Here is a 23,078-nt window from a genome sequence, read left to right as displayed (position 1 = left end):
AAGCCACACTTGGCTGCTACTCCTATAATTCCATATGCGGGTTACTAGAGACTAGCTCAGGCATGATATATCTGTATTAAACACAATAATTTTCCAAAGCCTATCACAGTTGTAATTTTTTAGGGATAAATGCCCAAAGTCCATCATGCCAAAAACTGAATATTTTAAGAATATTTCTCCAAGACTATATCACCGATTTTATTTCCGATACCCATCACAGCTTTTATCGTGGATTCTTAGGAATTATTTTGGAAGCCCACTCACAGCTGTAATTATGACCATTTTTAGAATTGCCCACATTTAAAAAAATGAAACACCGATTACTATAGACAAAAGCCTATTTTCTTTTGTAGACATATGTACGATGTGTGCGGTTATTGTTTTCATTCTTCGTTACTCTCGTCCGCTGCCGTCCACATCATTCATTTCATTTGATAGATGAGCAATCAAGCCGGAGACAACGTACCAAAAACATAAATGAAGGGATTTGTAACAAGTCATTTTCAATAAATCTTCATGACTAGTCAGACCCCAGAAGAGATATATGTTTATGTACGTATATATAGGAGGAACATACACATCGTATGTACTTGCCGATACATTGTTGCCAACAAGTCAAAAACACGATGGCCGACCGACCGACCTAACGGCCAAACAAACGATCGTCGAAGAAGGAGAAAATTTTCCATTTTTAAACATTACACCTGTTTCTGTTTATTTTTATGTCAGTCAATTGTGAATTGTCAGTTTCTACATACACATGTATGCGAGTACATTTACATATGCATATGTGTGTGTTTGCGTATTTTTAGAGGGCAAGCCATATAAATTTTTCGAGTCCATTTTCCACGGATGTGTTGTTGTCATGAATTGTAATGAAAATAATTAACCAAATGTATTTATCCGCTAAGAAAATATAATTTTACATTTGACAAACATATGAGAAAAAGGAATATTATCTGAAACTGTGGTGATGATGTTTGATGCTCTCAACAACTGTCAGTAGATCTCTTCTTGTCATACAGTAATTTCTTAGGCTTCAACAATATTCAGCTATAATATCCGATAACTTTCTCTTGTCCGTTGATCTCTTGAGGAAGAACACAGCCAATATAATACGCGCCAGCATCTGGGCTCAGAACAAATTGGCCCCGCGATATGGGGTACGTCAAAACAGGGCCTGTACATATAAAGCATGTCTTTTAGTTTTTGGAACGCTTCCTCTTGCTAGACTCTCCAAATTTTGTATTTTACCCTTCTGCGTCAGTCGGGGAAGGCTGACGAAGGGACGAAGCGGCTGTAGAACGTGCAGAGACCCAAGAAGCTCCGTATGACTTCATGCAGATTTTGTGGATGCTGTCATTCCCTGACGGCTTGACTTTGTTCGTAAATCTTCGATATGCCTTTACTTCTCGTCAAAAAAGCTAATCTTCTTTGAGTTTAGTTTTAGGCCTGATGATGTCAGCTGCAGGAGAACGTCCCTTAAATTGTTTAGATACTAATCGAACGTTGTTTCCATTACTGTAATTTCGTTCAGGTATATTAGACACGATTTTCGCTACGGCTCTACAATACATGCTCTATCTGCCTCTCGAGGCTAGAAAGAGCGTTGCAGAGTCCGAATGACATTTCATTTAATTACCAGAGACAACCATTACCATCGGCGATCTGCAATTGCCAGCAGCCACTCTGCAAGTCAAGGGTTGCGAATTATGTTGTCCCGCTTGTATTTCGGAGCGGGTAGCTATCTTTTTGATCTCGATGAATTATTTGCAGTCGACACAAAATCGGGTGCTTTCGTCTTGCCTTTGACCAATGCCACTGGGAAGCACAAGGGACATTGTGACGGTCTTCATCTCTTTTTGCCAGGTTAAAAATTCTTTGAGCCAGTTTTATATAACTTGCGCGTTGTTGAGTTTATTTCATGTTTCACCACCGAAGTTCTTCTCGACATTAGTCAGTATTATCTCCGGATGATCCGTGGTCAGACGTCTAATTGGTGTATGGTGTATCGTAACCCATATCGACGTTAGACCAGATTGCGACCAAAGGCAATTATAACATCTGTACCCATTATGACTTCGTCTTTGATTACCGATTTATTGGCAATAGATATCCTCAGGAGGATCTTTCCATGTATTGGAGCGGGACTTTTTTTCTGAAATTTGCCAAATTCGTTGCAAATAATAGAGGGTATTCAAAGTTCGACCTGATCGAACTTACATCTTTTTTACATGTCTAATAATCATCAATTCCGAATATGTATGTCCATTTGCATTTTCATTTCCTATATCATCTCTTGTTCGTGTAATCGAAACGCCCAAGAGAAGGTTCTATGAAGACGACGCTGACGATGATGACGTTGTGTAATTAGCATTGCATAAAATACCGGAAGTTTCAATGTAATTTCTATTTGTAATAAATTGATGTCGTTTAATTAAACGGTCTATGCATATGAATGTATGTATATGTACGACGGTGTGTGTACGTGTGTATCGCTGCCTGCATTGGGCGCTCTCACTTGCATTATTTAATGCATTTAATTTGTGAAATTCAAGAAGTCATCTGAAGAACAAAACAAATATGCCAAATTCATTGCGCTACCCTATGGGGATTTCATCTGCCAGTGCTTTTCCATTTTTGTTTCTCTCAAAATGGAAAATTTTAACACAATAAAATAATTAGCGAAAAGCTCACGAATTTAATTAAAAAAAATTGAAAAAGAAAAATGTGTTTTTCTTTTTATTTTAGAATTTCGTATTGACGACTTTTTTGCTTCTCCGTTTGTTTACGAGAAAGAAGACATTTCAAAGATGAATGTCGAAAGAAAAAAAAAATAACAACTAAAGAAAACTAAGAGTAGTTTCTTATGTTGCGTTGTTGATAAAACATAAACATATGGACAAAATCTCCAGCCCCCCTACTTCTTGCCTCACCTCATCGGCATCGTTGGGGAAGAGCTGTAGTCTTCAGGGTTATTTGGAAGTAAATTAACGTAAAGTAAATAATTTATTTGTATAGTAAGAATAATAACAGCAGCAGCAACACATGTTGTTGTTTTGATTTGCAAAACACCACATCTTGAGATTAAATTGTTGAATAAGAGCAATTCCATTGAGTTTTCCTTTGAAAAAAATGCAAAAGGCAACTAAGATTTTACTGAAAAGGTGTAAACGTTAGTGTTAGTAGATGGGCTATATTTAGGTTGTCTCTTAAAGGAGGCAGAAGACAACTAGTTTTTCTACCCTCCACCTTGAAAACCATCTATTACCTTTGTCATTTCCGTTTCGTCATAGACCCCATAAAGTATATATATATTCATAATCAGCATAAATCACGATACAGCCCACATTATTTGACGTAGAGCTTCAAAAATTGGAACAATTTGTATTTTGTCTAGGATGGTTGGTATTAAAAGTGAGATATATCAGTCCATGTTTTGGTATAGCCTCCCGATAGTCGGTATTTTGAAGATTTTCGCAACACTTTTTTCACGGATTGTCTAAAACTTGGTATTTATTGGTCATAATGGGTTCTAGCTTCGGTGGCGAAACATTGTATGTATAGGTCCATGTTTTTGTATAGCTCTCATACAGCGGTGCTTCCCGATATTCGGTATTTTGATGATTTTTTGACACATTCTTCCTCGGATTTGTCTAAAAATTGGTATTTGTAGTTTGTAATAGGTGGCGGAACATAGTTTATACAGGTCCACGTTTTGGTATAGCCTCCATATAACGATAGCTTCTAATTATCGATACGTTCAAAAATTGGTAACTGTAGTTCGTAATGGGTAAAGTAAAGAGGAAAACCAAAATTTTGGACTTAAAGAGTACTTTAAATTAAAAAATTATTCAAACCTAGAACTTATGGAAGTAACATCGAAAGTATGCGATGCCGGGATCCGAAAATCCAAAATATATGGCAAGACTAGAAAACAAACAAATCAGCAAACTGATCGTACGAAGAACTCGCAGAAATACGGAAGAATGTATTTAAGTCAAACTAGTGCCAACTGGAAAAAGTGGCGATTCTAAAGCGCTAGAAGTGTATAGACTAGCAAGAAGAAATCTACGCAGAGAAAAACAAAAGAGCAAATAAAAATCATGGAAGGAACTATTTGGAGAAGTTCAAAAATATCCATATCCAAAAATATCCCTCCCGTACAAAATGTTAACGTAAAAGGTGGGAAACTGAAAGGATATTTCAGGAATTAATCCCGAATGGGCTCCCACAATTGTTTGTGCATTATTCCCTAAAAGTACAGAAAGTAGAAAAGATGTGCCTACTGCAACATCAGAACACGTAAAGCTCTTGCAGACGGAATCGAAAATGTTACACAGTAAAAATAAACCACCAGAACAATACGGAGTACCTAATGAGGTCATAACAAACTTTAGAAACCAAATTTAGAAACAACAAAAACTGCAACTGGAAAAGCTATTGGTAAAAAGATTTGAAAATAAAATATATTAAAAATTGAAATTTATTCAAAATTTTACTTTGTCTTAATTTGAAGTAGTGGAAACAGCAAAAACTTCTTTGTGCTATTATTACACTTGATATAAAAATTGCGTTAATCTCAGCAATTTGGAATGTTACAAGGCAGACTCTAAAACTCTAACATTATTGTTTGAAACTAAACTGGGAACCGAAAAATATGAAATAACATCAGGTGTGTAGAATTTTGTTGTACGACGTTCTTCTCAACTTAAATTTACCCGAATAAATAAAATTAGTTGGATATGCAGATGATGGTGCACTCGTTTTTGCCCAACCGACTGTACCTTTAGTCATGTCAAGCTAAAGTCGAAAAGTTTATCATTTGTAGCATCTCAAACCGATGCGATCCTAATAACTATATTTTCTGCAACAAAAGCTTCAAATGTTTGGGAGGAGTACTTTATAATACATTAACTTTCAACCATAAAATAAGTAAAAAGCTGTAAGTTCGGCCGTGCCGAACTTTGAATAGCCTCCACTTGTCACCTGTCGTAGGCTGTAGTTTTCATTGCGAACTACAAACACCAAATTTGAAAAAAAATTGTTGAATTTTGTCGCTAAAATCATCAAAATACCGAAGATCGGGAGGTGCCGTTATATGGGGGCTATACGAAGGCGTGGACCTGCACAGACAATTTTCTGTCATGGGCTGTAGTATCCATTACGAACTTCAAATACCAAATTTGAAGCATTTCCGTTGAATAATGTTGCTTAAATCACCAAAATACCGAAAATAGGAATGTGCCATTATATGGGTGCTATACTAAAACGTGGACCCACATGGCCCATTTTCAATACCAAAAGTCCTGCAGACATAATATACATTCGAGGAAAATTTTATCAACCTACTTCATTTCGTTCGGAAGCTAGATGCGTGAGAGTGTATTTATAGTGCCAGTTTTGTCCTCAAAATTACTTGAAACCTCACTAATTCCGCTATGGAAATTCTAAATTTTTAACAACCATGGGAGTTTTTCGTTAAAAAAGGATTTCTTAAAAAATAATATCGAAGCTCAGATGGGCCTTGAAAAAGAAATCTAAAAAAATTATGAACTTTCAAAAAATGCTGTTTTCCATTATGATTTCAATATTTTTATGGGCATTAAGAATTCGATATGCCTTCAGACATCATTCATATTTCTCTGCCTATAGTTCTTGTTGTGTGTGTGTGCTTTGAGTTTGTTGTTTTGGCGTCAATACACAACGAACGACGTTTCAAAAGGGGGGCTTTTCGAGATGATTTATAATTATCTCATAAAGGCAACTAAAAATAATAAATTTTCCTGTTCGTCGTTGGATTTTCCAATTTTTTTCTTCTTCTGCTACTTTCAAATCACTAAAATTATGTTTGTTCTTCTACAGCACTTAAGAAGAAGCGAGCAAAAAAAAAAAAACAAAAAAAAAACATTTCCTCTTGAAGCAATCGCAGAAAAATATGTTGTTTTCTTGCAAACACGGTGAAAGCGATTCGGGAGGAATACTTCCTTGAAACCCCCAAATTTTCGAAGAAAAAAACAAACGAAACTAAATCTCAAAATTGAATTCAGATTTGATTTTCTTCGGCAAATTGTTTTTCCATAAGTTCCGCAATATTTTATTGGAACATTTAAATATAGAACAGTTCTTTTCTTTTTTCAAATTTATTACAAACCAAACAACAGACCAGACCCTCTAGTGTATTCGTTTTCATTCAAGCGTTGTAGGGCATTTCGTTTAGAAAATTCACAACAGAAAAACAACAACAAAAATATAAATAAATGGAAAAAAGGCCACAACAACGGACAACGGCATCTTTTAGCCGGCGTCGCTTGGCATCGTCTTCGTTTCGCAAAATTAATAATGACAGACTGAAAATGCAGACAGACCAACAGACAAACGAAGGAAAACAACAACAAACAACAACAAGAAATGATCATCTTACCGTACGTGGCGCATCTTACGGTATAAAATAAACATCATTACGCTGAGAATCAAGTGTTAAAGATTAAAAAGGGCCCAATATATTTCGCCAAGCAAAGACGAACAGTGGTGCCACACCGCAACAGAAAAATTCTCTATGATGTGTAACAAGAAAAGTCAGTTGTTTTCTCTAAGAAACAAAGTCCCTAATCATCAAAATACCGAATATCGGGAGGTACTGTTATATGAGGGCTATACGAAGACGTGGACCTGCACAGACAATTTTCTGTCATAGGCTGTACTATCCATTTCGAACTTCAAATACCAGATTTGAAACATTTCCGGTGAATAATGTCGCCTAATTCACCGAATATCGGGAAGTGCCGTTATATGAGGGCTATACGAAAACTTGGACCTGTACAGACAATTTTCTGTCATATGCTGTACTATTCATTACGAACTTCAAATACCAAATTTGAGACATTAGCGGTGAATAATATCGCCTAATTCACCAAAATACCGAATATCGGAAGGTATCGTTATATGGGGATCATACGAAGGTGTGGATCTACACGTACAATTTTCTGTCATATCGCTAAAATCATCAAAATACCGAATGTCGGGAGATACCATTTAGGGGGGCTATACCATGGACCTACATGGCCCATTTTCAATGAGTGAAATTTTATCAACCTACTTCATTTCGTTCGGAAGATAAAGTGATTTTCACAGACGTACACAAAGACGGACATCACTGAATCGACATAGAATTTTATGCTGATCAGTTAGAAATTAAATTCTCCGTTACTTCGCGTCATCCATGTTTGTATGCAAGGCATGAGGTTGTAAGCTGAGCACAGATTTGCTAATTTTCACGAGAGAGCGAAACTTGCTCACGAGCAGGATTGCTCGAAGGGTCTGAGCTTTTTACGGATTCTATTCATAATTTTCTTTGTTTTGTGTGGCGGACGTCCCAGAAAATTGTATGTGCAGGTCCACGTCGTCGTATAGCGCTCATATAACGGTACCTCCGGATATTCTGTATTTTAATGATTTCAGCGGCATTATTCACCGGAATTGTTTCTAATTTGATATTTGACGTTCTTAATGAATACTACAGGGGTCTCACATTGCTCCTGGATCGTGTAACCAAGTGATCCCCAGGACGGGTTCGCAGTTTCAAGCTCTCTCTCTATATTAATAAGCGGGGTGAAGGCAGTGAGTCAGTAAGCACGGTCCGTAACATCTCACGCCCCCCGACGGCACATAGATACACTTGAAGTTACAGTCTTCGGTGTGAAGACATATAATTTTTTATCACAACTTGCAGTGCTAGAATTTGTACAAAGGCCTTTCCACTGTACTGAGATTGCAGTATTCAAGTAATTTCTTTGATATTTTGGTTTTTTTTCTTGTTCTGTCGTCCAAAAGCAATAGCAACGATTTGGAAGAAGAAAAACAAAATTATCTGCAGCCACTATCCATCAACAACTCCAGTTGCAAAAACAAAAACAAAATCACTTGAAATGTAAATATTTTCAACACTTGCCGCTACTGTTTGGTATTTTTGAATGCAGACATAATCGAAAATAATGTGGAAATCCTTATTTGCCACAATATTGGATATTTTATGATAGTAATTTTTTCTTTGGCCTGAATAGCTGAAATGCCTAGGGAAAAATGCAAAACATCGAAATGGATCTCATGTCAAAAAATTAAGCACATTTCTTATTTATTTTACATTTTATTAATATATATAGACGCCTTCTAGCAGGTCAAGTATGGAACTGCTGAAGTGAAGCTTACTTGTAAACAGCTGATCTGCTCGGTGATCCGGCCGACATTTATCATAGACGAGTCTCGTTAACAACAGGAAGTAAGCCATATAGTCAATCTCAATTGTACGCACATTAACCTTTATCCCAGTTGTACCAAATTTAGTACCATTTATACAGTTATCACACTTAGTGCACCTGATATTAAGACTACTTTCCAAACATGATTTTTATACCAAATTTTAAGATTTTAGCTCTATCCGTTCAGTTAATTCCCAATGGTACCAAATTCGGTGGAATGGTTCGAAAAATAATTCAGATTGCCGAGGTATTGCTTTAGTATTTGTATCATATTCGGGACGTCCCTTTTATGTTGGCGTAATACAAAAAATAATAACAAAAGTCTTTGTCTGACGCTTAAATACTGTATGTAACATACACTTTTGCATACATACAAATCATTGTAATTGCAAATTATTCAATTAATTCTTTTTTTTTCTTTTATAATTCTTCTCACCTTTTTCACCTTCTTCGGTAGAAAAATTCACCTTAGCTTGTCTTGATCCTCAACATCTCCTCTAGTTCCACAACAATTATTAAGCTAGAACCAAAATAGTAGCAACAACGCCAACAACAACGTGGAGGAAGAACATCACGATCATCATTATTGGGATTTTCATTCTCATAATTTTATCTTCATCGTTGTGTTGCCATCGTCGTCGTAGTCAACATCGCCATCATCTCAATATAAACATGTTTTGCTATATATATATATTTTTTTGTTGTTCTTATTTTGCTTTTCCCTCTCTGTGGAGTATTTTCGCTAATTATACGCTATCTAACCCCATCATACCTCAGGCGACCAGTAGTGAACACACACCCGTAGCGCAGTCCGTAGTCATTCCATTCATAAAAATTCACAAAATAATCTACGACGAACAAGAAAACAAAAACAACAGCAACCGCAGCAGCTGTGGCGAGGAAAAATATTATTAAGCGCCGCCGCCTTTGTCGTCGCCGTTACCGCTGTAGTAATCTCAGGCTATTATAGAGAATAAGAACTAGATCGGAGAATCCATGGTTAATGGGGAGAGTGAAACATCATTGCTTGCTAGCCTCTCTCTCTCTCAATCTCTCTTTTCCTTTGGACATTAATGTTTATGTTTACATTTTGTCGGCTATATTTTGGATCACCTCCCGCATCCCCACACCATTTATCCATTTGTTATTGTATTTTGAAGATTACTTGGAGTGTGTATTTATACTATAAACTTTATAGTCATCAATGCATTTTTCTTTTTCACATATTGTGATGTATGTAGACATGAAAGAGGATTGTTTCTTTATCGAAGGAGCAAACCCAGAGAACAAATGAGTGTTTTGCCATGAAAAGATGATGCAATGTTGCCATTGTAAGTTATAATTTTCAGGGCAATATTAAATAAAAACCAGCAAAGAAAGTCTTAAAGTCGGGCGGGGCCGACTTTATGATACCCTACACCACTTTGCTAATTTAGTAGAGTTCCGCATAACAATTAAAAGTTTTTATGGGAGAATTCAATCATACACGCTATGATTATAATTATAATTTAAAGTTCAAAGGACTAAATATGCCGAAGCATATGTATCTTTTAAATTCGGACTTGTATTGCCCATTTGGTGCACAATTAATTTGAAATCGGATAAAGATATATATGGGAGCTATATCCAAATCGGAACCGATCTCGATAAAATTTGGCAAAGATATTTCTGAGCTGTATTTGATATATTTTCCTGAATATCGTTGTTACGGAGTGCATATTACGGCTGTGGGTAACAAATATGACAAATCGGATGAACAGCATATATGAGAGCTATAGTCATATCTGAACCGATCTTCAAATTTGACATACTAGCTTCTAGACTCAATTCGGTCGTAAGTGCCAAATTTCATCCAATTTGGACAAATATTAGACGTTTGGTGCACAATCAAAGGTAAATCGGACGAAGTTATATATGGGAGCTATATCCAAATCTGAACCGATCTCGATAAAATTTAGCAAATGTATTTTTGAGCTGTATTTGATATATTTCCCCAGATATTGTTGTTACAGAGTGCATATTACGGCTGCGGAGGACAAAAATAACAAATCGGATGAACAATATATATGGGAGCTATAGCTATATCTGTACCGATTTCGATCAAATTTGGCATACTTATTTTCAGGTCCAATCTGATCGTACGTGCAAAATTCCATACTATTCGGACTGATATTACACGTTTGGTGCATAATAAAAGGCAAATCGATCCGAAGATATATATGGGAGCTATATCTAAATTTTGACCGATTATCTCCAATTTCAATAGGGTTCGTCCTTGGGTCGAACAAATGATTTGCGCAAAATTTCATCTGGATAGGGCAATAAATGCGAACTGTACTTTGTTTACAAAAATACATGGACAGACGGACGGACGGACGGACGGACGGACATTATTATACCCTCAGCCATATGGCTACGTATCATGTGATACTGCCAAAACGCAGGAGTATCCGATTTGATCCAAACTTGGTACATCGTAATATTATTGTCAAACTTAGAACGAGTTCGGAGATGGGCAATATCGGCCCACTCCTTATGGTCCTTCCCCACAAAATGTCCACATTTTCAAAGACATTAATTTACTGCACAAAAGTAGATAGGATTATTCGATTTTACTCCTACTTTGCTTATCCTAATATTTGCATCAGTGCTAGGCCAGGTGCGGAAATGGACAATATCGGTCCACTCCATCAAGTATATCTCCCACAAACGGTCAAAATTTAGAATAATTGTAATCTTTATAAAATGTGGTGTAAGCGTCTTCAAATTTAATACATCAAATGTTTTAAATGTGTGGTGTGAAGTTGGAATATATCGGTCCAGTCCTTCTGGTACCTCCCCCACAAAGAGTCAAAATTTTGAATATTCATAAAGTTCATAAAACACGGACTTAAGATCTGATTTTCCATTCAGACTTAGCACATCTCAATATTTCCATCAACACAAGACCTGTAAAAAAGATGGTAGAGATCGGACCATTCCTTCTGGTACCTCCCCCACGGAGAGTTACAATTTTGAATAACCAAAACGATCATAAAATCCGAAATAAGCATCCAGTTCTTTTCAAATGACCATCATCATAATGTTTTAATAACCCAAGGTGTGGTATGAAGATGGAATATATTGATCTACTCCTTCGGGAACCTCCCCCACAAAGAATCAAGATTTTGAATATTCATGAAGCTCATAAAACGCGGAAATAACGTCCGATTTCATTCAGACTTGGCATATCTTAATATTTCCATCAACATAAGATTTGTTATAAAGATGGTAGAGATCGGACCATTCCTTCTGTTACCTCACCCACCTAGGGTTCAAGATTTTGAAAAACAAAACGTTCAAAGAATGCGAATTACGCATCCAAATCCATACACAAATGTTTGCTAACACAAGATCTGTTGTGAAGATGATATACGTCTGCTTCTTGTACCTCACCCACAAAGGGTCACAATTTTCAATACATATATCTGTAATAACTTGCGAAACAAGTCGGAGATTCCTTGCACCTTGCTATATCAAAATATTTCTCTTAACCATATTTCTCTTAAAATTTATCGGAATTGTAATTTATAGAATTTATTAAATCGAATATAAATGTTCGATTTCCTTCAAATTTTGCACATACCAATATTTTGATCTGTATTAGATGAAGTATGAAAACGAAAAAACGACATTTGTTACCTCACGCATATTTATACATTTTCCAAAAATTTGCACATATGTCATATAAAGTACAGGAAGTAGTCCAAAAGTACAGGATATAGTCTAAATCTGTTCACGATACCAATTGGTCAATATTGGCCAACTGCTTCGGAACCTCACCCATAGCCATTTCCAAATCCACCTCCTTATATAAAAGCTACACACTCACAGTGATCGTCATAGAATATTATAATTCCAGCTTTATTTCTACACTCTACCTTGTCATACCCTATAAAGCACGCGTTTCCAAAACTGTAAATTGTGTAAGCTATAATTAGCTCTATAGCTATATTCATTAGTTCAGTTCAATTTCCACACTTGTTTCAAATTTAGTACCATTTAATGCTTTTCGTACATGTTATATTATGGGTCTCCAAATTTACCTCCTTATCTAAACGCAACACAGTCACTGTTATCTCTATACCAATATCCACAATTATAGTTCTAATCCTACACTCTATGTCAAATTTAGTACTTTTCGTACTCGTTATAGTAGGAATTTTTAAATTCGATTCACAGTGTTTTTTATACCAACACTACACTATATTATATATAGTAAAATCAAGTTAATATAGTAAGTTTAATATAAGCAACTCGTTTTCGAGATGTGAACTAAATGTAAGATCTATTCTGAATTTATCACAATTTGGATTTGAGTGAATGGATAAATGCGGAATGTTGAAATTTAGTATAAAAAGAGGTCGTCCTACGAACAATAAGTGTAAGAAGAGTACTAAATGGTACACTCTTCGTACACCTATTGTTCGCATATCCTGGACCACCTCTTTTTATACTAAATTTCAAAATTTCGCCTTTATATATTTAGCCAAAACCAAATTATGACAAATTTAGTATAGTTCTTACATTTAGTTCTCATTTTGAAAACCAGCTCCCACTTTTTCAATTTATATTTAGTGCATTTTAGTACTTTTGGTTCACTTGTTGTTCGAATTTCCATTTTTAGTACCATTTAGTACACTTAACTGCATTGAATGACATATGAAATTGGAAGTATATAACTACTTTTTTATTTTATTTAATTCTGGTCACAAAAATTCCCTTAAAAACACGGCAACCCTGTATCCATGCATTGCCTAGTACAGGTTGACAAACCCCAAGGGGAGTCACTGTTTATTTTTCTCATTCAAAATTCATTGAATCTCACGCGCTCCGTCTCTCTCTCTCTCTCTCTCTATCAAGATGAGAGTATAATGTGCCAATCATGCATATGAATGAAATGAAAAAAGGGAGGCCGATGGGCGCATTACTCTTCGCTTGTTGCGTATTCAAAGTTTAGTATTTTCACAGATCGGCAGCGGCGACCATATAACAAATAGCGCGAGTGTTTGTGGTGGATACGTATAACACGTCGGTTAAGCGGGCGCGCGCGTTCGGTCTACAATATTGTTTTGATTACAGAAACAGTTTTCTAGTCGTTGTTTTTGCTTTTTGGACATTCGATAATTTTTATACGTTCATAAAAGTTCTAAAATTGCTTGCCAGCGAAAGAGGGGTAGCAAAGCAAAGTAAACTAAAGCAACAAAATTTTAAAATTAACCCCTAGTCTAGTCAACAACAACAAAGAAATAATTGCAACAACAAAAACAACCAAAATAACATCAATATTTATTAGCGTGTTTATTAATAAATTATTCGATAAATTATTTGAAAGGCAAAAAAAATAGAATTAAAAATTCTTAACACGCTCTCCTCGATCTCGAGTGTTCATCGGCCGGTCTTAACATTGGTGACAGCAGTAACAACAACAACCACAACACAGCGGTAATTGATCCATTGTGTTTGCCTTGTTGTTGTTTTTGCCTTTGGTTTTAAGTGAGGTGCGTTAGTTAGTAACAACAACTAAATGTGAATATACCTATCATAATAATGATGATTATACGGCAACGAGGATGACGGTAATGGTGATGATGAGAATGATTTTGAAATTGATGACGACGACGATGATGATGTTGGGGTAGTGGTGGTGGTGCCATTAATTTGTTGTTGGTGCATTCTTCTTTTGCTGCTTTAACTAACTTATTGAATATTTTAACATTCATATTCTAGTCGAATGTTGTTTCCTCATCGACTCCTCTCCTCCTTGTTATTGTGATTTTAAAGTGAAAAAAGAAAATGCAAAAATACCTACCTTAAAAGTAGAATTGAAAAGAATACGTGTAGAAAACGAAGAAGAATGAATTTAATAATTTCTAACTAACTATTGGGAGGCTAAAAAGTATTCTAAAATGTGTGTTTAAATATTAGTTGAAAATAGTGAAATAATATGATAAGCATTTAAAGTGTTGCCACATCATTTTATGGAGTTATTTTAATTGGAGACTTCCGGTGTAAAAGCCAAACAAATATGTAAGCATTTTATTTAAATGAAAATAATACAGATGTATTGATCTTAATTGCAAGTGAATACAATTACACTTATATGTTTTAAAATTTGCATTTATTATAATTGGATGCCCCACCACCAAGTGGGGATAATTTGGTTTTGTCCCAAAAATGTGTGACACACCGAACTTTTTAATTAAGAAGTTAAAAATGATCAGTCGATTAAGCCGATAGATGTATGCCTTCAGCCATTGGTCAAATCTTAAAATATATATTGACATCTGTTATGATTATTCAAATTGTTGACCCTCTTTGACGTAGATTCCGAAGGAATGGGCCAATATTGTCCATTTCGTATCGGACCTAAATAAATGCGATATAAATATAATGACGTGCCAGGTTTGGACTATATTGGTTACTTCCTTCTCTTTATATGAGATATGTGATAATTTTTAGAAAATGTTTAAATGTGCATGAGGTACCAGGAATAGTCGACCGAAGTATTCCATTTTCTTACTTCATCTAATACAGATAAAAATATCGGTATGGGAAAAATTAAAAGGAAAATCGAACATTTATATCCAATTAAAAATTCAGATATTGCAAGTTATAAAGATTCGCTGACTTGTTTTGCAAGTTATGACCGATAAAAGAATTGAAAATTGTGACCCTTTGTGGGTGAGTTGCTAGAAGGGGATCGCAGATATATATCATCTTCACAACAGATCTTGTATTGGCAAAAATTTGTGAAATTTGGAAGAGTGTTTCATGCTTATTTCGCTTTTTAGCCATATGGCTACAGAGGGTACATATCATTTGATACGGCCAAAACGTGCCTTATCGAAATAACGGTTCTAGACCCTAGGTCTCTTTGGACCAAATCCGTTTCAGGACATTTAGAGTCGATCTAGCGATGTCCGTCTGTCTGTCTGGCTGGTGCGCACGATAACTCTCGAAGGGAGTATTCGATTTGATCCATATTATTATCAAACTTAGATCAAGTTCGGAGATGAGAAATATCGGCCCATTCCTTTTGGTGCTTCCCCCACAAAATGTCAATATTTTCAAAGGAAATAATTTACTGCACAGAAAGAGAAAACATAATACGATTTTGCTCCAACTTTGCATATCCTAATATTTACATCAATGCTAGGTCAGGTGCAAAAATTTACAATATCGGTCCACTTCATCAAGTACCTTCCCCACAAACGGTCAAAATTTTGAATAATTACAACGCATATAAACTGTTATGTAAGAGTCCGATTGTCTTCAAATTTCACACATCCCAATATTTTAATCAACCCAAGGTCTTTGGTTAAGATGGAATAAATCAGTCCACTCCTTATGGCAACACCCCCACAAAATGTCGAAATTTTCAAAAATATATTTTTTGCACAGAAAGAGATAGGATAATCCGATTTTGCTCCAACTTTGCAAATCCTAATATTTGCGTCAGTGCTACGTCAGGTGCCAAAATGGACAATATCGGTCCACTTCATCAAGTATGGAGGTACAAACAGTCAACATTTTGAATAATTACAACTCTTATAAAGTCTGATGTAAGAGTCCGATTGTCTTCAAATTTCACATATCCCAATATTTATATTAACCGCTTCTTCTGCAACTTCCCCCACAAAGGGCCAAAATTTTTATTATCCATGAAGATCATAAAACGAAAAATGAACATCCGATTCCATTCAAACTTAGTACATCGCAATATTTCCATCAACACAACATCAATTATAAAGATGGTAGAGATCGGACGATTTCTTTTGGTACCTCCCCCACATAAGGTTCAATATTTTGAAAATGTTACACAAACAAACATTTTTGTTAACAAAAGATCTGTTGTGAAGATGACATGTTTCTGCGAACCCCTGCTGGTGCCTCACCCACAAAGGAGCACAATTTTTAATACTTTTATCTTTACAACTTGCTATGTCTAAATATTGCTTTCAACCAGAAACCTGAGATGAATATGGAATTTGTGGATTCGCATAAAATTGGATATAAAGATGCGATTTACTTCTATTTTTTCACTTCGATATATTTATCTGTATTATATGGAGTATGAAATTGAACATTTTAACATTTTCTAAAAAACTATCACATATCTCATATAAATTGAAGGAAGTTAACAATAAGGTTCAAACCTGGCACGTCGAAATGTTTATATCATATGTATTTAGGTGTGATACAATATGAGCAATATTGGCCCATTATTTCAGAACCTAACAACAATTTTACATTGGCTGAGGGTATACATCTGTCGGCTGACGCGAGAGATACTTTTTAACTTCTTTTTGGGCGTTTTGTTTTTCAAAATCTTTAACTTTATGTGGAGGAGGTACCAGAAGAAATGGTCCGATCTCTCCCATCTTTATGTGTTGATGGAAATATTGATATGTACCAAGTTTGAATAGAATCAGATGATCATTTCATGTTTTATGAGCTTCATGAATATTCAAAATTTTGACCCTTTGTGGAAGAGTTACCAGAAAGAATGGACATATCTCACCATTACAGCGGTTCTTCTTCATACATCGTCTTAAGTTTTCAGACTTTCAAGGTTTTATGTTTTTTTAAGTTTTTCCTTTTTCGGAAAAAACAATAGGTAAATGTTTACCTTTGGCAGTAAAACCATTGCACAATGGGCCCACATGCACATTTTTGTCCAAAACTATTTCAACGTATCTATATGTAAGCGCCAAAAACAAATAGTGGACTCATTATATATCTAGCTTCACCCAATACATCTCTTCATCCTAGATTGGTACCATCTGGTACTTTTCGAACAATTATAACACGCACTACTTTTGGCAACCTAAATATCAAATTTCGGTATTCCAGGTAAATCCCTTCATTCAATACCCTATCTTAACCACAGACTCCAACGTTGGCAGCTATATAAAATTTCTGGATTTCAGCTCTATTCCATCACACAATACTAAATCTGTAACACTTGGTACTTTTCGTACAATTATAGAACACATTTGCAAAATTACCTCCATATTTCTATTCCAATATCATATTCGAGGATTCTAGCCCTTTGCCCAATACAGAGTATAGTACCATTCAGTAATTTTCGTACAATTATAGCCACACTTTCGCATCCACCTCCATATTTCCAGGCTACACATTAACAGTGACCCTAATACCGAATTTAAGATTTCAATCACTATCTGTTCACCCTATTCCAAATCGTACCAAATAAAGTACTATTTAGTAATTGTCGAGCACTTTTAGTACACATTTCCATAACCACCTCTTTATCATAAACTTACCACTCACCGTTCACAAAATTCCAAATTGAGTGAAACTTAGTGCTTTTCAGTACTTTGAGTATACTTCTTGTTTAAATTTGCAAAAACCCAGTCTATCCTCACCCTTACCCCCCAACATTGACTCATATACAAATCTCAAGATTGTAGCTTTAACCATTTTGCCTGGTGTTGATGAATCAGTCAGTCACTCACTCACTCATTATACCATATATACTTGATAAGGCCAAAACGTGCCTCATCGAAATAACGGCTTTAGGCCCTTGGTCTCTTTGGACCAAATCCGTTTTAGGACATTTGGAGTAGATCTAGCGATGTCCGTTCGTCTGTGTGGTTAGTGCGCACGATAACTCTCGAAGGGAGTATCCGATTTGGTCCAAACTTTGTACATTGTAATATTATTATCACTCCCTCTGGTACATTCCCTCACAAAAGGTCAAAGTTTAAAAAAAAATTACTGCACAGAAAAGGAAAGGATTATCCGATTTTTCTCCAACTTTGAAAATCCCAATATTTGCTTCAGTGCTAGCACAGGTAAGAAAATTGATAATATCAGTCCACTGCATCAAGTACCTCCCCCACAAAAGGTCAAAACTTATATATAATTATAACTCTTATAAAATATGGTGTAAGAGTCCGATTGTCTTCAAATTACACACAATCACAAAATTTTTTATTAACTCAAGGCCTGGTGTGAAGGTGGAATATATCGAGGAGTGAAGCTCAAAAACCGCGAAAGTATCATCCGATTCCATTCAGACTTGGTACATCTCAATATTTCCAAGAACGCAAGATCTTATAAAGATGGTAGAGATCGGACCACACCTTCTGGTACCTCCCAAGGGTACCACAACGGGTCAAAATGTTGTGAAATAAGAGTCCGATTCTTTTCAAACCTCACACATCTCAATATTTATACTAACACAAGATATGATGTGAAGATGATAGATATCGATATCATATCAAGTGATAGTATCCAAATATGGCACGTTGCAATATTTACATCAGACATTTATCAGAGAGGACAATATTGGCCAACTTCTTCGGAACCTCCCCCATAGAGGCTCAATATGACGAATAATAAATACGGATGCCACGATACGTTTATCAGACGGTATGCATCCGCCGGCAAAACCCGACTGATACTTTTTAACTTTTTTAAAATTTAAGAAAAAATATTTTTATTGTTTCTGTTATTGAAATTTTGAGGAAATATTTAAATATTGTAAAAAAAATCATGCAATTTAATGAACACGTCTGTAGCTTGACTTATGCTGTTAAATACGTCATCGTCTACAATGCGGACCACAGTGCAAACACAATGACAGCGAAAATGAAGATTTAACAAGACATAGCCTGGATAAAGAGATAAACAAAAACAACGCATTGTTGTCAGAGAACATCTTTGTGTTTACCATTTTTTGTTTTTACAGATGCGTAAATAAATATTTCCAAGAAATCCATAAGACTTTCGAATACAATAAGGGTGACTATAAATTCTTGGAGCTGGACTTTCTATGCATTCACTAAAAAGAGTGTGTATGCTGAAAAAGGAATCCCCCGGGATAATCCCTTTTTTAAGAAAAGAAGCATTAACAAATGAGCTAACCATATTCTAAACAGAGGAGCAGGAAGAATTTATTTGAAGAGGGTGTTTTAAGAGATATCCTGAATCGCTCATATTGCTTTAAATTTTTTCAATTTGGCAGCATTTTTATACCCTCCACCATACTATGGAGGGTATATTGACTTTGTCATTCCGTTTGTAACTCCTCGAAATACTCATATCAGACCCAACAAAGTATATATATTCTTGATCAGCGTAAAATTCTAAGTCGATTTAGCGTTGTCCGTCTGTCTGTCTGTCTGTCCGTCTGTCTGTCTGTCTGTTGTAATCACGCTATCTTTCGAATGAATTGAGATAGATGGCTAAAATTTTGCACACATGTTTATTTTTCCAGTAGGCAGGTTAAGTTCGTAAATGGGTCATGTAGGTCCACGTTTTCATATAGCCCCCATATAACGGTACCTCCCTATATTCGATATTTTGATGATTTTAGCGACATTATTCACGGGAATTGTTTCAAATTTGGTATTTGAAGTTCAAAATGGATACTACACCCTAAGACGGAAAATTGTCTGTGCAGGTCCACGTCTTCGTATAGCCCTCATATAACGGTACCTCCCGATATTCGGTATTTTGATGATTTTAGCGACATTATTCACGGGAATTGTTTCAAATTTGGTATTTGAAGTTCAAAATGGATACTACACTCTAAGACAGAAAATTGTCTGTGCAGGTCCACGTCTTCGTATAGCCCCCATATAACGGTACCTCCCTATATTCGGTATTTTGATGATTTTAGCGACATTATTCACCGGAATTGTTTCAAAATTGGTATTTAAAGTTCGTTATGGAACTACAGTCTGTGGCAGAAAATTGTCTGTGCGGGTCCAGGTCTTCGTATAGGCCCCATATATCAGTACCTCCCTATATTCGGTATTTTGACGATTTTAGGTACAATACCCACCGAAGTTGTTTGAGATGTGGTATTTGAAGTTCGTAATAGATGCTACAGCCTGTGACAGAAAATTGTCTTACTGGTCCAGGTCTTCGCACAGCTCCAATTTAACGGCACCTCCTTATATACGATATTTTGATGATTTGAGCTACATTATTAACCGTTTAATTCAAGTTTCGAATTTGAATATGGTAATGGCTTATGACAAACAATGCCTATGTATGTCCACGTCGTATAGACCCCAATATAACGGCTATATTCGGTATTTTTAAAATTTTAACAGAATTTTTTAAGGATTTTATTTCTTAAAAATTTCCAAATTCATTGCAAATGGTGGAGGGTATTAAAAGTTCGGCCCGGCCGAACTTACTGCTTTTTAACTTGTTACACCTGTGTTGTATACGTTTTGAGGTTCATTATCCGCCACTCAATGTATGAAACTTCAAAAGACATGCAGGAACCTATATGACCGTAAAAAGGCAGGAAATATTAGAAAATAAACAAGTAAGTTCGGCCAGGACTAACCTTGAATACCCTCCACCATTTGAAAAAAGTCCCATGAAAAATGCGGCACCGTTATATGGGCGCTATGCGAAGACGTGAGCCTGCACAGGCAATCCTTCGCCATAGGAAGTAGTACCCATTGCGACAAAATTGTATCAACCTACATAATTTTGTTCGTAAGCCAGAGTGATTTTCACAGACATACAGACAGACAGACGGACGGACATGACCAAATCGACATAGAATCCTTTGCTGGTCAAGAATATGTACAGGGTGAAATGAAAAAACTGCAACCAACTTCAGACTGCTGTCATTTCTAAGCCACTCGTACGGCAGCTGTTAATATTATTCCAGTGACAGCTCATTATATTGTTTACAAGCGTACAAAAGCATTTTAGTGAGAATTTTCCTGAAAAAAAGTTATTCGTGACGGAATTCAAGCGTGATAGTGTGATTTCTTTATATTTGGCTGGAAAACCACAAGTGGCTATCGTTAGAGCACTCCAGCATTCAAATATGAATCAATCTTTTGTGTCTCGTACCATCGTTCGTTACGGTGATACTGGTAGCTAATGAGTTGCTTCGCTTGGCCGAAAGTGGCGCACTGCCGAATTTGGGTTTCTGTGATGAGAAAACATTGGTTGTCCAGAAGTTTTTAAACAAAAAAAAAAAAAAAAAAGATCGTATTTACTTGCCAAAGAGGTCAGCTAAAAATGTGTACCTTCGGTTGGCCACCAGAACTCAAGCGCCGGCTATGGTGATGGTGTGGGCCGTCATAACAGCCGATGGGTTCTCTCCGCTCGTATTAATCGATCATTTTTTATCTCACCCTGTACATCTCATATAGAACGTGTCAGTTCCCGAATTTTTGGAGAAATGAAGATGTCTGAAAACGACTGGAAAGAATTATACGTTAAAAAGATTCGATTTCGGTGGATTAAAGATACTTTGCAGTTATTTAGCGACAGTTATTATAATTGAAGGTCACCAAGGCAAGCATGACCAATGGAAACTACCAGTCATACCGACTCTGAGTATTTAATAAAATAATCTGAATTTATGGAAATGGGAATATAAGGGAAGAAGAGATACAGGTGGCGTATGACTAACACCAGCACGTATATGACATAGTGTACGGAAAGGGGGATGAAATATCGATATTTTTTTAATAATCTTCCGATTTTCCAACATTTTCGGTACTAATACCTTCTCTTAAGAATCATACATATATCTCATATTAAAAAAATGGAGTACCCGATATAGTAAAGATCTAGTCAGTGGTAATATTTATATCAGACGTAAGGGAGCACATACATAAATGGTCATAGGCTGTCGGCAATGACGTACACAGAAATGCATTTCGAAGTTATTTCGACAAGGTACCAATGGGAAAAAATATATTTTTCTTGTTAAATTTATAAAACAAGTAAAAAAGCTGTAAGTTCGGCCGAGCCGAACTTTGAATACCCTCCACTAATTTGGCAACTTTCAAAAAAATAAAATCTATTAAAAATTCAGCTAAAATCTTAAAAATACCGAATGTAGCTGTTATATTAGGGTCTATACGACGACGTGGAACTGCATAAGCAACTTTTGTCATAAGCCATTACAACATTCAAATGCGAAACTTGAAAGAAATCGGTGAATAACGTAGCTAAAATCATCAAATTACCGAATATAGGGAGGTACCATTATATGGGGGCTATACCAAATCGTGGACTGCACAGACAATTTTCTGTCATAGGCTGTAGTATCCATTTCGAACTTCAAATACCAAATTTGAAACAATTCCGGTTAATATACCAAAACGTGTAGGCCCGTTTTGAATATCAAATGTTCTGCAGCCATAATATAGATTTAAGTAAAATTTAATAACCCATATCATTTCGTTCGGAAGCTAGAGTGATTTCCATAGACGGACCAAGGGACGGACATCGCTAAATCGACATAGAATTTTATGCTGATCAAGAATATATATACTTTGTGTTACAAAAGGAATGACAAACTTTATGTACTCTCCATACTATGGTGGAGGGTATTAAAGGGCAATGACATGGTAGTCCGTTTCGTTCTTTCGGAGTACCATCTGAATCCATGTTCGGAAAATGAAGTAAAAGTGTCTCTTAAAATTGTAGATCCCCTGTAAAGTTCTTATATGGGTAAGGTTTGCCTCATAAATAACCAAAAGATTTACCTTTATAAAAAAAGATTTGAATAACTTTACTTCAATAAATGCACTCATATTTTTATTTATTTTTTTAAGAACGGAAAAAGTAGCCTTGCAAAGCAAAAAACTGCATATTTTCATGTTCGTGTTGTTTTCTTCCATTGTGGAATGGTTCAGATACTGCCTCCACCATCAGCAGTACACAAATTAAAACAATTGAGTTCATTACGTACGAATGTTACTGGGAAGTCACTCAGGCCAACGGACAGACAGACAGACAAACAGTCAGTGAGTAAGTCAG

At 35.9% G+C, this 23,078-nt stretch overlaps 1 protein-coding gene across 1 annotated transcript in view; it reads left to right on the top strand.

Annotated features, from left to right (window-relative positions):
- The window catches only part of LOC131803786 (uncharacterized), a 50,372-nt gene that overhangs the window by 8,991 nt on the left and 18,303 nt on the right, over positions 1 to 23,078 (top strand). The gene's annotated exons all lie outside the window — the stretch shown is intronic.

This window comes from Musca domestica, unplaced genomic scaffold (assembly GCF_030504385.1).
Source record: "Musca domestica strain aabys unplaced genomic scaffold, Musca_domestica.polishedcontigs.V.1.1 10, whole genome shotgun sequence".
Classification (NCBI taxonomy): domain Eukaryota; kingdom Metazoa; phylum Arthropoda; class Insecta; order Diptera; family Muscidae; genus Musca; species Musca domestica.
Note: the sequence above shows the minus strand (reverse complement) of the source record. Positions and strands in the feature narration are given on the sequence as shown.